A 14834-nucleotide genomic window follows, 5' to 3' on the forward strand; every position below is an offset into this window, starting at 1 on the left:
CATATTTTTTTTCTCTGCAACCCACTGCTAAATTGTGCTTCCTAGCTGTTTTTATAAAATCACTGAATCAAATCTAACTCTGATTACATCAGAGAAGACCAGGTACCCTACACCATAACAGGGGGTTTGAAATTTTGACTTGTCTACTTAAAGATCACCAAAATCTGATAACAAGGTCAATTACGTACCTGGGTGGGATTGATCCACCAACCTTTTGGTTAATAGCCGTACACACTAACTGATTGCGCCACAGAGACACATTGCAAAAGTATATACTGACAAGGTCTAATAAGCATTCATCTAAAACGTTTCCTAGAAAAACTTTAAAAAGTCAATAATCTGGAGAGTTTTTGTAAGATGTTTCTTCCATCAACCAACGAATAAACACATTGGTACTTTCCCATGATGAGTGAGTGTTTCAGGATCTCTTGCACTTACATGTGCAGCAGAGTACAGCAATGGAAGCATGCTGGGCCCATAACCCAGAGGTAGGCAGATTGAAACTATCCTCTGCTATATGCTTTTTTTTTGTTAATTAAAGTAATCCAAAACTGGGATTGATATTTTGGCTCTTTTATTTTTACTTAAAGTACAATAACTTTTACCATTTTAATTTGTTTTAATAGTATATTGACAGTATTGATTTCTTTCAAAAATCCACTTAATTTTCTTTACCCTATTATTAAAATGGTAATTGACAAAAACAAACTACATTGTCACCAGAAGAGCAATACAAAATGTACAAGTGATATATTAAAATCATCTTTCCAGCTTGAATTTCAATGATGCATTGGGGCAATGATTTTGTGAGAAACATCTTCACCCTTAAATAAAGATTTTCTTAATTCCTTACCTGTGTGATAATTAGATATCACCTTGTTTTCGCATTAAACATACTTCCACATGAGAAAGCAGCAAGGATGCAGTGGCGTTAATGTTTCCTGGTGTCAACTTGTATTATTTCACGAGACATTGAAATGAGGATGCATCTTGCTGCCTTTCCAATGAAGCAAGTTTAATTTAGTAATAGGTGAAAAACCATCCCTACAAAGGTGTTAATCAGAGACTTGGCTTTGTGGACACTTTTCAGAGAACAAATTTGTTAGCATAAAAATAAAGCCAGAAAATGAAGAGCTGTTTAATCACTCAATTGGATTTTTCTGCCAGCATATTTTTTTTCTCTGCAAACCACTGCTAAATTGTGCTTCCTAGCTGTTTTTATAAAATCAATGAATCAAATCTAACTCTGATTACATCAGAGAAGGCCAGGTACCCTACACCATAACAGGGGGTTTGAAATTTTGACTTGTCTACTTAAAGATCACCAAAATCTGATAACAAGGTCAATTACATCCCTGGGTGGGATTGAATCACCAACCTTCTAGTTAATAACCGTACACACTAACTGATTGCGCCACAGAGACACTTTGCGAAAGTGCATACTGACAAACGCTAATAAGCATTCATCTAAAACGTTTCCTAGAAAAACTTTAAAAAGTCAATAATCTGGAGAGTTTTTGTAAGATGTTTCTTCCATCAACCAATGAAGAAACACATTGGTACTTTCCCATGATGAGTGAGTGCTTCAGGATCTCTTGCACTTACATGTGCAGCAGAGTACAGCAATGGAAGCATGCTGGGCTCATAACCCAGAGGTAGGCAGATTGTAACTATCCTCTGCTGTATGCTTTTTTTTTAATTAAAGTAATCCAAAACTGGGATTGATATTTTGGCTCTTTTATTTTTACTTAAAGTACAATAACTTTTACCATTTTAATTTGTTTTAATAGTATATTGACAGTATTGTTTTCTTTCAAAAATCCACTTAATTTTCTTTACCCTATTATTAAAATGGTAATTGACAAAAACAAACTACATTGTCACCAGAAGAGCAATACAAAATGTACAAGTGATATATTAAAATCATCTTTCCAGCTTGAATTTCAATGATGCATTGGGGCAACGATTTTGTGAGAAACATCTTCACCCTTAAATAAAGATTTTCTTAATTCCTTACCTGTGTGCTAATTATATATCACCTTGTTTTCACATTAAACAGACTTCCACATGAGAAAGCAGCAAGGATGCAGTGGCGTTAATGTTTCCTGGTGTCAACCTGTATTATTTCAGTAGACATTGAAATGAGGATGCATCTTGCTGCCTTTCCAATGAAGCAAGTTTAATTTAGTAATAGGTGAAAAACCATCCTTACAAAGGTGTTAATCAGAGACTTGGCTTTGTGGACACTTTTCAGAGAACAAATTTGTTAGCATAAAAATAAAGCCAGAAAATAAAGAGCTGTTTAATCACTCAATTGGATTTTTCTGCCAGCATATTTTTTTTCTCTGCAACCCACTGCTAAATTGTGCTTCCTAGCTGTTTTTATAAAATCACTGAATCAAATCTAACTCTGATTACATCAGAGAAGGCCAGGTACCCTACACAATAAGAGGGGGTTTGAAATTTTGACTTGTCTACTTAAATATCACCAAAATCTGATCACAAGGTCAATTAAGTCCCTGGGTGGGATTGAACCACCAACCTTTTGGTTAATAGCCAAACACACTAACCGATTGCGCCACAGAGACACTTTGCAAAAAGTACATACTGACAAAGGCTAATAAGCATACATCTAGAACGTTTCCTAGAAAAACATTAAAAAATCAATAATCTGGAGAGTTTTTGTAAGATGTTTCTTCCATCAACCAACGAATAAACACATTGGTACTTTCCCATGATGAGTGAGTGCTTCAGGATCTCTTGCACTTACATGTGCAGCAGAGTACAGCAATGGAAGCATGCTGGGCCCATAACCAAGAGGTAGGCAGATTGAAACTATCCTCTGCTATATGCTTTTTTTTTGTTAATTAAAGTAATCCAAAACTGGGATTGATATTTTGGCTCTTTTATTTTTACTTAAAGTACAATAACTTTTACCATTTTAATTTGTTTTAATAGTATATTGACAGTATTGATTTCTTTCAAAAATCCACTTAATTTTCTTTACCCTATTATTAAAATGGTAATTGACAAAAACAAACTACATTGTCACCAGAAGAGCAATACAAAATGTACAAGTGATATATTAAAATCATCTTTCCAGCTTGAATTTCAATGATGCATTGGGGCAATGATTTTGTGAGAAACATCTTCACCCTTAAATAAAGATTTTCTTAATTCCTTACCTGTGTGATAATTAGATATCACCTTGTTTTCGCATTAAACAGACTTCCACATGAGAAAGCAGCAAGGATGCAGTGGCGTTAATGTTTCCTGGTGTCAACTTGTATTATTTCACGAGACATTGAAATGAGGATGCATCTTGCTACCTTTCCAATGAAGCAAGTTTAATTTAGTAATAGGTGAAAAACCATCCTTACAAAGGTGTTAATCAGAGACTTGGCTTTGTGGACACTTTTCAGAGAACAAATTTGTTAGCATAAAAATAAAGCCAGAAAATGAAGAGCTGTTTAATCACTCAATTGGATTTTTCTGCCAGCATATTTTTTTCTCTGCAAACCACTGCTAAATTGTGCTTCCTAGCTGTTTTTATAAAATCAATGAATCAAATCTAACTCTGATTACATCAGAGAAGGCCAGGTACCCTACACCATAAGAGGGGGTTTGAAATTTTGACTTGCCTACTTAAAGATCACCAAAATCTGATAACAAGGTCAATTACATCCCTGGGTGGGATTGAACCATCAACCTTTTAGTTAATAGCCGTACACACTAACTGATTGCGCCACAGAGACACTTTGCGAAAGTGCATACTGACAAAGGCTAATAAGCATTCATCTAAAACGTTTCCTAGAAAAACTTTAAAAAGTCAATAATCTGGAGAGTTTTTGTAAGATGTTTCTTCCATCAACCAACGAAGAAACACATTGGTACTTTCCCATGATGAGTGAGTGCTTCAGGATCTCTTGCACTTACATGTGCAGCAGAGTACAGCAATGGAAGCATGCTGGGCTCATAACCCAGAGGTAGGCAGATTGAAACTATCCTCTGCTGTATGCTTTTTTTTTTTATTAAAGTAATCCAAAACTGGGATTGATATTTTGGCTCTTTTATTTTTACTTAAAGTACAATAACTTTTACCATTTTAATTTGTTTTAATAGTATATTGACAGTATTGTTTTCTTTCAAAAATCAACTTAAATTTCTTTACCCTATTATTAAAATGGTAATTGACAAAAACAAACTACATTGTCACCAGAAGAGCAATACAAAATGTACAAGTGATATATTAAAATCATCTTTCCAGCTTGAATTTCAATGATGCATTGGGGCAACGATTTTGTGAGAAACATCTTCACCCTTAAATAAAGATTTTCTTAATTCCTTACCTGTGTGCTAATTAGATATCACCTTGTTTTCACATTAAACAGACTTCCACATGAGAAAGCAGCAAGGATGCAGTGGCGTTAATGTTTCCTGGTGTCAACTTGTATTATTTCAGTAGACATTGAAATGAGGATGCATCTTGCTGCCTTTCCAATGAAGCAAGTTTAATTTAGTAATAGGTGAAAAACCATCCCTACAAAGGTGTTAATCAGAGACTTGGCTTTGTGGACACTTTTCAGAGAACAAATTTGTTAGCATAAAAATAAAGCCAGAAAATGAAGAGCTGTTTAATCACTCAATTGGATTTTTTTTGCCAGCATATTTTTTTTCTCTGCAACCCACTGCTAAATTGTGCTTCCTAGCTGTTTTTTATAAAATCACTGAATCAAATCTAACTCTGATTACATCAGAGAAGGCCAGGTACCCTACACAATAAGAGGGGGTTTGAAATTTTGACTTGTCTACTTAAATATCACCAAAATCTGATCACAAGGTCAATTACGTTCCTGGGTGGGTTTGAACCACCAACCTTTTGGTTAATAGCCTTACACACTAACCAATTGCACCACAGAGACACTTTGCAAAAAGTACATACTGACAAAGGCTAATAAGCATTCATCAAGAACGTTTCCTAGAAAAACTTTAAAAAGTCAATAATCTGGAGAGTTTTTGTAAAATGTTTCTTCCATCAACCAATGAAGAAACACATTGGTACTTTCCCATGATGAGTGAGTGCTTCAGGATCTCTTGCACTTACATGTGCAGCAGAGTACTGCAATGGAAGCATGCTGGGCCCATAACCCAGAGATAGGCAGATTGAAACTATCCTTTGCTATATGCATTTTTTTTGTTAATTAAAGTAATCCAAAACTGGGATTGATATTTTTGCTCTTTTATTTTTACTTAAAGTACAATAACTTTTACCATTTTAATTTGTTTTAATAGTATATTGACAGTATTGTTTTCTTTCAAAAATCCACTTAATTTTCTTTACCCTATTATTAAAATGGTAATTGACAAAAACAAACTACATTGTCACCAGAAGAGCAATACAAAATGTACAAGTGATATATTAAAATCATCTTTCCAGCTTGAATTTCAATGATGCATTGGGGCAACGATTTTGTGAGAAACATCTTCACCCTTAAATAAAGATTTTCTTAATTCCTTACCTGTGTGCTAATTAGATATCACCTTGTTTTCACATTAAACAGACTTCCACATGAGAAAGCAGCAAGGGTGCAGTGGCGTTAATGTTTCCTGGTGTCAACTTGTATTATTTCAGTAGACATTGAAATGAGGATGCATCTTGCTGCCTTTCCAATGAAGCAAGTTTAATTTAGTAATAGGTGAAAAACCATCCCTACAAAGGTGTTAATCAGAGACTTGGCTTTGTGGACACTTTTCAGAGAACAAATTTGTTAGCATAAAAATAAAGCCAGAAAATGAAGAGCTGTTTAATCACTCAATTGGATTTTTTTGCCAGCATATTTCTTTTTCTCTGCAACCCACTGCTAAATTGTGCTTCCTAGCTGTTTTTTATAAAATCACTGAATCAAATCTAACTCTGATTACATCAGAGAAGGCCAGGTACCCTACACAATAAGAGGGGGTTTGAAATTTTGACTTGTCTACTTAAAGATCACCAAAATCTGATCACAAGGTCAATTACGTCCCTTGGTGTGATTGAACCACCAACCTTTTGGTTAGTAGCTGTACACACTAACTGATTGCGCCACAGAGACACTTTGCAGAAGTAAATACTGACAAAGGCTAATAAGCATTCATCTAAAACGTTTCCTAGAAAAACTTTAAAAAGTCAATAATCTGGAGAGTTTTTGTAAGATGTTTCTTCCATCAACCAACGAATAAACACATTGGTACTTTCCCATGATGAGTGAGTGCTTCAGGATCTCTTGCACTTACATGTGCAGCAGAGTACTGCAATGGAAGCATGCTGGGCCCATAACCCAGAGGTAGGCAGATTGAAACTATCCTTTGCTATATGCATTTTTTTTTGTTAATTAAAGTAATCCAAAACTGGGATTGATATTTTTGCTCTTTTATTTTTACTTAAAGTACAATAACTTTTACCATTTTAATTTGTTTTAATAGTATATTGACAGTATTGTTTTCTTTCAAAAATCCACTTAATTTTCTTTACCCTATTATTAAAATGGTAATTGACAAAAACAAACTACATTGTCACCAGAAGAGCAATACAAAATGTACAAGTGATATATTAAAATCATCTTTCCAGTTTGAATTTCAATGATGCATTGGGGCAACGATTTTGTGAGAAACATCTTCACCCTTAAATAAAGATTTTCTTAATTCCTTACCTGTGTGCTAATTAGATATCACCTTGTTTTCACATTAAACAGACTTCCACATGAGAAAGCAGCAAGGATGCAGTGGCGTTAATGTTTCCTGGTGTCAACCTGTATTATTTCAGTAGACATTGAAATGAGGATGCATCTTGCTACCTTTCCAATGAAGCAAGTTTAATTTAGTAATAGGTGAAAAACCATCCCTACAAAGGTGTTAATCAGAGACTTGGCTTTGTGGACACTTTTCAGAGAACAAATTTGTTAGCATTAAAATAAAGCCAGAAAATGAAGAGCTGTTTAATCACTCAATTGGATTTTTTTGCCAGCATATTTCTTTTTCTCTGCAACCCACTGCTAAATTGTGCTTCCTAGCTGTTTTTATAAAATCACTGAATCAAATCTAACTCTGATTACATCAGAGAAGGCCAGGTACCCTACACCATAACAGGGGGTTTGAAATTTTGACTTGTCTACTTAAAGATCACCAAAATCTGATCACAAAGTCAATTACGTCCCTGGGTGTGATTGAACCACCAACCTTTTGGTTAGTAGCCGTACACACTAACTGATTGCGCCACAGAGACACTTTGCAGAAGTAAATACTGACAAAGGCTAATAAGCATTCATCTAAAACGTTTCCTAGAAAAACTTTAAAAAGTCAATAATCTGGAGAGTTTTTGTAAGATGTTTCTTCCATCAACCAACGAAGAAACACATTGGTACTTTCCCATGATGAGTGAGTGCTTCAGGATCTCTTGCACTTACATGTGCAGCAGAGTACAGCAATGGAAGCATGCTGGGCCCATAACCCAGAGGTAGGCAGATTGAAACTATCCTCTGCTATATGCATTTTTTTTTTTGTTAATTAAAGTAATCCAAAACTGGGATTGATATTTTGCCTCTTTTATTTTTACTTAAAGTACAATTTCTTTTACCATTTTAATTTGTTTTAATAGTATATTGACAGTATTGTTTTCTTTCAAAAATCCACTTAATTTTCTTTACCCTATTATTAAAATGGTAATTGACAAAAACAAACTACATTGTCACCAGAAGAGCAATACAAAATGTACAAGTGATATATTAAAATCATCTTTCCAGCTTGAATTTCAATGATGCATTGGGGCAACGATTTTGTGAGAAACATCTTCACCCTTAAATAAAGATTTTCTTAATTCCTTACTTGTGTGCTAATTAGATATCACCTTGTTTTCACATTACACAGACTTCCACATGAGAAAGCAGCAAGGATGCAGTGGCGTTAATGTTTCCTGGTGTCAACTTGTATTATTTCAGTAGACATTGAAATGAGGATGCATCTTGCTGCCTTTACAATGAAGCAAGTTTAATTTAGTAATATGTGAAAAACCATCCCTACAAAGGTGTTAATCAGAGACTTGGCTTTGTGGACACTTTTCAGAGAACAAATTTGTTAGCATAAAAATAAAGCCAGAAATGAAGAGCTGTTTAATCACTCAATTGGATTTTTTTGCCAGCATATTTCTTTTTCTCTGCAACCCACTGCTAAATTGTGCTTCCTAGCTGTTTTTATAAAATCACTGAATCAAATCTAACTCTGATTACATCAGAGAAGGCTAGGTACCCTACACAATAAGAGGGGGTTTGAAATTTTGACTTGTCTACTTAAATATCACCAAAATCTGATCACAAGGTCAATTACGTCCCTGGGTAGGATTTAACCACCAACCTTTTGGTTAATAGCCGTACACACTAACCAATTGCGCCACAGAGACACTTTGCAAAAAGTACATACTGACAAAGGCTAATAAGCATTCATCTAGAACGTTTCCTAGAAAAACTTTAAAAAGTCAAGTGAAGGAGATCCAACTGAGGCAGCACAAGGGAACTCTCGAAAGAGGAACAAGGCAAGAGGAAGATCTGAGACAAAGAAATCTGACTTTTACCAGAGCTGACCAGAGGAAAGCACAAACACAGTCCCCCTCTACCACAAATAATGCAGTCGAGTTTCCCACATTTGGGGAAATCACAGGGGTCAGCATACCCAGAATGCAATGAATGAACCTCACCCTGGGAGAACAATCTTCATGACCATGGTATCTCCTATGCAAAATAAGTATGATTTGGGATAGGGCTGGGGAGGGCCGCTGCTCAGGCACATCTCTGTCAAGTAAAGGAGATTCAACTGAGGCAGCACAAGGGAACTCTCATCTGGGGACAACAACTGCAGGGAGAACACATATTTTCAGATGAACATGGGAGGGCAGAAGGCTGCCTAATACTGAAGCACCCCCAAACAACAAACCAAATGCAACAACTAGTGCAAGCATTCCTGGGGGAAGGCCTGCAGCAGATGGATTTGCATATGATGTCATCCAAGCAGTGGGTCAAAGTTGGCTTCAACCCTCGTCTGCATATGAAAAGAAAAAAGGGATGTGCAGGGCATGGCGTCCTTTTGTGGCGCTTGGATGAACCCTCCTTCGGTGTGGGGCTCATGTTGGCTATGCCCCAGCCCCTGAAGCATTCAAGATGATTTCTTGCAGCAGCTGGGCACTGTAACAGCTCCAGAGTTGCTCTGTAAAGCATGTAAAAGGGTGTGGGCCCTGCAGCACTACCTGTAGTATGCATTGTGCGTTGGAAGGCACAAAGTAAGCAGACGGGAGAGGTCAGGATAGTGCGCAAGGGCATAGAAGGGAGCGGCTCAAGAAAAGAGAAGTGGAAACAGACAGCAAACTAGGCTGGAGAAAGACCTGAGACAAAGAGATCTGAATTATATGAGAGCCGACCAGAGGAAACACAAATTATGCAGTCAAGTGTCCCACATTTGGGGAAATCGCAGGAGCAGCACACCCAGAGTGCAATGGGTGAGCCTTGCCCTGGGAGAAGCACCTTCCTGATCATAGTATCTCACCTGGCAGGTAAATAGGAGTTGGGCTAGAGCTGGGGAGGGTCGCTGCTCGTGCACCCCCCTGTCAAGTGAAGGAGATCCAACTGAGGCAGCACAAGGGAACTCTCGAAAGAAGAACAAGGCTAGAGGAAGATCTGAGACAAAGAAATCTGACTTTTACCAGAGCTGACCAGAGGAAAGCACAAACACAGTCCCCCACTACCACAAATAATGCAGTCGAGTTTCCCACATTTGGGGAAATCACAGGGGTCATCATACCCAGAATGCAATGAATGAACCTCACCCTGGGAGAACAATCTTCATGACCATGATATCTCCTATGCAAAATAAGTATGATTTGGGATAGGGCTGGGGAGGGCCGCTGCTCAGGCACATCTCTGTCAAGTAAAGGAGATTCAACTGAGGCAGCACAAGGGAACTCTCATCTGGGGACAACAACTGCAGGGAGAACACATATTTTCAGATGAACATGGGAGGGCAGAAGGCTGCCTAATACTGAAGCACCCCCAAACAACAAACCAAATGCAACAACTAGTACAAGCATTCCTGGGGGAAGGCCTGCAGCAGATGGATTTGCATATGGTGATGTCATCCAAGCAGTGGGTCAAAGTTGGCTTCAACCCTCGTCTGCATATGAAAAGAGAAAAGGGGCGTGCAGGGCATGGCGGCCTTTTGCGGCGCTTGGATGACCCCTAGTTCGCATTAAACACCTCCACCCTACTTCGGTGTGGGGCTCATGTTGGCTATGCCCCAGCCCCTGAAGCATTCAAGCTGATTACTTGCAGCAGCTGGGCACTGTAATAGCTCCAGAGCTGCTCTGTAAGGCAAGTAAAAGGGTGTGGGCCCTGCAGCACTACCTGTAGTTCGCATTGTGCGTTGGAAGGCACAAAGTAAGCAGATGGGAGAAGTCAAGATAGTGCGCAAGGGCATAGAAGGGAGCGGCTCAAGAAAAGAGAAGTTGAAACAGACAGCAAACTAGGCTGGAGAGAGACCTGAGACAAAGAGATCTGACGAGAGCTGACCAGGGGAAACACAAATTATGCAGTCAAGTTTCCCACATTTGGGGAAATCACAGGGGCAGCACACCCAGAGTGCAATGGGTGAGCCTTGCCCTGGGAGAAGCACCTACATGATCATAGTATCTCACCTGGCAGGTAAGTAGGAGTTGGGCTAGAGCTGCGAAGGGTCTGTCAAAGTCAGAAAAATATCTCTATGCACACTACCATATTTGCACCTCACCCAGGTCCGTGCTGCGCATGCGTACGCTCTCCCGTACGTGCGCATACTCACAGTCGCGGGCACCCGCAGGCGCATGGTATGCGTATTTACGGTAGAGTTTATGTGGTTTTAGCGTGCGACTCAATCGTAACATATTTTCACTAATAATGTATTTTGTAGATCATGGTCCCTTTGATAGATTCTGAAAGTTTGGTTAATATAGAATGTTTATGAACAGAGGAATCCCTCTTTGTTTGATACGAAGGGTCAGACAGGAGTAATACAGTGGTGTTTAGTATCCATCGGAAGAATATTTAATTAGAAATATTCCTGTGTTGGTTTGAAGCAGATCAATCGCTCGTGCGAATAGTTATGGACATAAGAAGTTTATGAACATTTACTTTATTTGCACTTTATTACCCATGCGGCGGGAAACCCAGTTTCCCTCCCACCTGAGCAGTTGGAAATAGTCACAGCCCACCTGTATGAATCAACCTATGACCTTTTGTTATAATGCGAAGCCGAATTCCTGTGTCCAATGAACAATGAGATTGTAGGGACCATTGAATTGTATTGTGTGTGGGGCATAAATAGGCAGGCCGACCGTATCCAGTTCTCTCTCTCTTCAACGGTTCTCATTGCTGATAATCGGGAGCTGGATATCGAGGCGCATGCGATCGTTCCCCTAGTGCGTAAGTTTTCTCCGTAATCATATTGTCTTACTGTGAGCCATCTCTCTCTCTCTCTATCTCTCTCTCTCTACTCTTTCTCTCGTATTTTCCTTTAATTGTATTGTATTGTATTTCCTGTGTAGTTTATCTGGTTAGTTGGTTTATGTTATATTGTAGTGTATGCTTTGTACTGTGATTCTTTTTGCAAGTATAATAGTCATAATACATATAATAGGTTTCGGACCCTAAGCCCAGGTATCTGTGTATTCTTTATAGTGTTAAGTATTCTCTGAGCGCCGGTGACGCTCAAGCAGCTTTGTAGTTAATCAGGTTACACCAGGTTGCACTTACACTCTGTCTCTACACTAAGGTATACTGTGTATCTCATCGTTAAAGGTATAGAGATAAAGGTTTAAACGTTGTAAGCGTCTGCACCGCTGGTGATCTCCTCGTGGTCCCGAGCGTACGCTACGCTATAGCGAATCATTACGTTAGTCGGCAGCCAATAGCGTGCCTGCCTGTGATCACTGGGCCGTAAGCGAACGTGACGCTTGAGCGTCTCGACTACGGTTGAGCGATCGCTACACAACTTGCGTACCCTTACGGTACTTCTTACGTAGATAGCGTATAGTGTTCTTAGACCTCTTAAAGTGTTTTATATACGATAAATATTCAGCTTTATCAATTGGCGGCTCGCCCGTCCTTCACATATCTGCACTAGGTAGATCAGCAGACATTATCCCTCAGCAAAGGGCGGGAGGTTGTATCCCTCGTAGTGCTGACAGGATAAGCGTCTGCTTCACTTAGGTAAAGAGTGCTGAAGGAATCCGGGAACCGGAGGTAAGAACAAAACGCTAGTGTCTTTTAAAACTGTTTATTTTTCTGTCTTGCGTACACACGCACGCACACATATATATATCTGCATTTCTTTTTCTTTTTCATTTTCGTATATCACTCTCCTGTCTGCCAGTTTTTATAGTTGATAGAAGTGCTAAAAAGAGAGTTGCCGTTATTTCATAGTTTAAGAGTAAAGGTAATATAGTTAAAAGATAGACAAACACACAGTTTCGCCTGGGAGATAAGGCGAAGTAAGTGTGTTTGTGTGGTAGATGATCAAGGATCATCTACATTGATAAAAGTATAAATTGTGTTACGGTGGATCTTTGCTTTGCGTATACGTGTCTCTAACAAAGACTTGCGTACGCAATCCAAAGGCCGACGCACGCAGCGTACGTTACGCAACGGAGCGTCCGGTTACGCCCACGTAGCTCAAGTCACGATAAGTTGATTTTTAACGCAAAGCGATAAATAACGCGAGGCGAGAAATAACGCAAGTCTATTTTTGGGTGTCCGAAATTTAGTTAACAGATCCTGCTCCTAATTGGTAACACACCTGATCTGAAGAAAAATTTCTGCGCAGAAATAGAAATAGAAACAAAAGTGTACATGTGATGAGTGAGTGTTTTTACAATTTTTAAAGGTTGAACCACAAGAAAAGTCGAGTACTCGTGAGGTACATGCGTGTAAGTGACGTGCACGGTGGCTAGGGAGGCATCTCTGGTTAAATATACAATTTTGAGCATTAGAGTATAGCAGACCAGGAGGTCATACTGTAACAAGACCAGGAGGTCATAACAGACCAGGAGGTCCAGGTACAGCTGACAAGGAAGTCTGCTATACAGTTCACAGGCACAACACCGAAAAGGGTTGGTGCAACACCCATATAGGCCATATAAGCTCTGGCTGAAGGAATTCGCAGTCGTAAGTTTCGATTCCATTGGTCTTTCCGTACATAAGCTTAGTTGTTTGTGTACTGAACGACTGGACCGCACGTAAGTGTGTGCAGTAGTTAGTAATCTGACCTAATACCATTAGAGTAAAGGGGTCACAAACGCTATCTGTACACTCTAACGTGATTTGTGTAATTTTTTTATTTTAAGGGAAGTTCGCTGCTCACTCAGGAACTATCCAGCAACCAATAGTTACTGGAAAGAGTAAGTGTTCTTCGGATAACCCTCGCAGGTTCCAGTAAATAGAGGTTCAGGTCGCAGGGGCCCTAGGTCGAGTACGCCAGCACCATATCGGTGTGATCAGGTCGTATTGGTCGGCGTGGGCGAGTGAGTGGGGTACTCGGTAAACCGCCACCGTCAGCCTATTGTTGGCATTTGGTTTTGCGTAAAGGGTTGGCTAAATAAAGCAACACTTTCGAACTATGGGGGCCACTTGTTCAGGTAGGGGGCGATCAACCTCGGTTCGGGTTGATTCAGTGGTCCGGCCAATTGGGTCGGCCAGGTATATAATGTGTGAGAAATATGGAAGTCACACAGAAACTTTATGTGATGAATGGGAGAGAATGACTGTACATGACGGGGAGAAATTCCCAAGAGTAGGGAGCTTCAGCTCAGAAGTGTTACAAAATTTAAGGAGGAGGATATGTCTCATAAAATCAACAAAGAGACGAATCCAGCATTATGATTATTTACAGTTGTGGCAACAGGAAGGTGAGATACAGAGAGGTTTGGCTCAGGCGGCGGGATCTGGCTCTAACAGAAAACTGATTGCCACGGCCCCGCCGCCACCATACATATCAGGAGAGAAGTTGATTGCGGAGAAAGACGCACTAAGGTGTAACACAAAATCACTTAGTAACTGTGTAAATGTTAATGATAATGTTAACCCATTAACCCATGCAAGTATTAACCCGTGCAAGTTGTACCCTGTTTTGAACTTTCCTCAGGAGTGTGATCAAGAGGACGAATCGGCAACGATTTCAGCGCTCTCTCTAGCAGCCACCATAGCAGAGACCACAGTAGGCACAGCTCCACCCACGAGATTAGTAAAGGCCCCTAGCGGAGGGATAGGTGAGGTCGTATCAACTGGTAAGTACGGCACCATGCATTATGCTGAAACTATTTCACCACAGCCTGTAGAATCTACACAGAATGAGGTTGTTAGAATTACACCTGTTAGAGTAATAGCAGTGCCAAATGGGAAAACAGACGCATCAGGAGCCACTCCCATTAGGAACATTGCCATGTACACTCCATTTTCCCGAATGGAATTAAGGACCATAGTGTCTGAATTTCCTGACCCTAGAAAAGACTTAGTTGCCAGTCAAAAATACATCAGAGACTTAGGTAACACTGTAGAGCCCAACAATAAAGACTGGCAGATATTGCTGAGAGCATGTTTACCCTCAAATGTCGACGCAACTCAATTTTTAGCTGATTGCGGACTAGGTCATGATGTACCTCTTACAGATGTGTACAACCAAGATAATGTGAAAAGAATAAACTTGCCGTTAAAAGAGTATTTCCCAGCAGTAGCTAAATGGAATAAGATATTCTCCATTAAACAGAAGGAGTCAGAGACAGCTGCAGA

The 14834-nt window shown here is 39.4% G+C and overlaps 5 non-coding genes across 5 annotated transcripts; all 5 read right to left on the reverse strand.

Moving 5' to 3' along the window:
- Nucleotides 1-2514: 2514 nt before the first annotated feature.
- On the reverse strand, nt 2515-2588 carry TRNAN-AUU (transfer RNA asparagine (anticodon AUU)). Its single transcript has one exon. It is a non-coding gene; the product is annotated as a tRNA-Asn (tRNA).
- A 6024-nt stretch (nt 2589-8612) lies between these two features.
- On the reverse strand, nt 8613-8776 carry LOC135027640 (U1 spliceosomal RNA). Its single transcript, XR_010224055.1, has one exon. It is a non-coding gene; the product is annotated as a U1 spliceosomal RNA (small nuclear RNA).
- Nucleotides 8777-9419: 643 nt separating this feature from the next.
- LOC135027657 (U1 spliceosomal RNA) lies at nt 9420-9582 on the reverse strand. The gene has a single exon (XR_010224070.1). It is a non-coding gene; the product is annotated as a U1 spliceosomal RNA (small nuclear RNA).
- Nucleotides 9583-9734: 152 nt separating this feature from the next.
- LOC135027647 (U1 spliceosomal RNA) lies at nt 9735-9898 on the reverse strand. Its single transcript, XR_010224062.1, has one exon. It is a non-coding gene; the product is annotated as a U1 spliceosomal RNA (small nuclear RNA).
- A 671-nt stretch (nt 9899-10569) lies between these two features.
- On the reverse strand, nt 10570-10726 carry LOC135027655 (U1 spliceosomal RNA). Its single transcript, XR_010224068.1, has one exon. It is a non-coding gene; the product is annotated as a U1 spliceosomal RNA (small nuclear RNA).
- Nucleotides 10727-14834: the final 4108 nt, after the last annotated feature.

Source organism: Pseudophryne corroboree, unplaced genomic scaffold, assembly GCF_028390025.1.
Source record: "Pseudophryne corroboree isolate aPseCor3 unplaced genomic scaffold, aPseCor3.hap2 scaffold_467, whole genome shotgun sequence".
Taxonomy (NCBI): Eukaryota; Metazoa; Chordata; class Amphibia; order Anura; family Myobatrachidae; genus Pseudophryne; species Pseudophryne corroboree.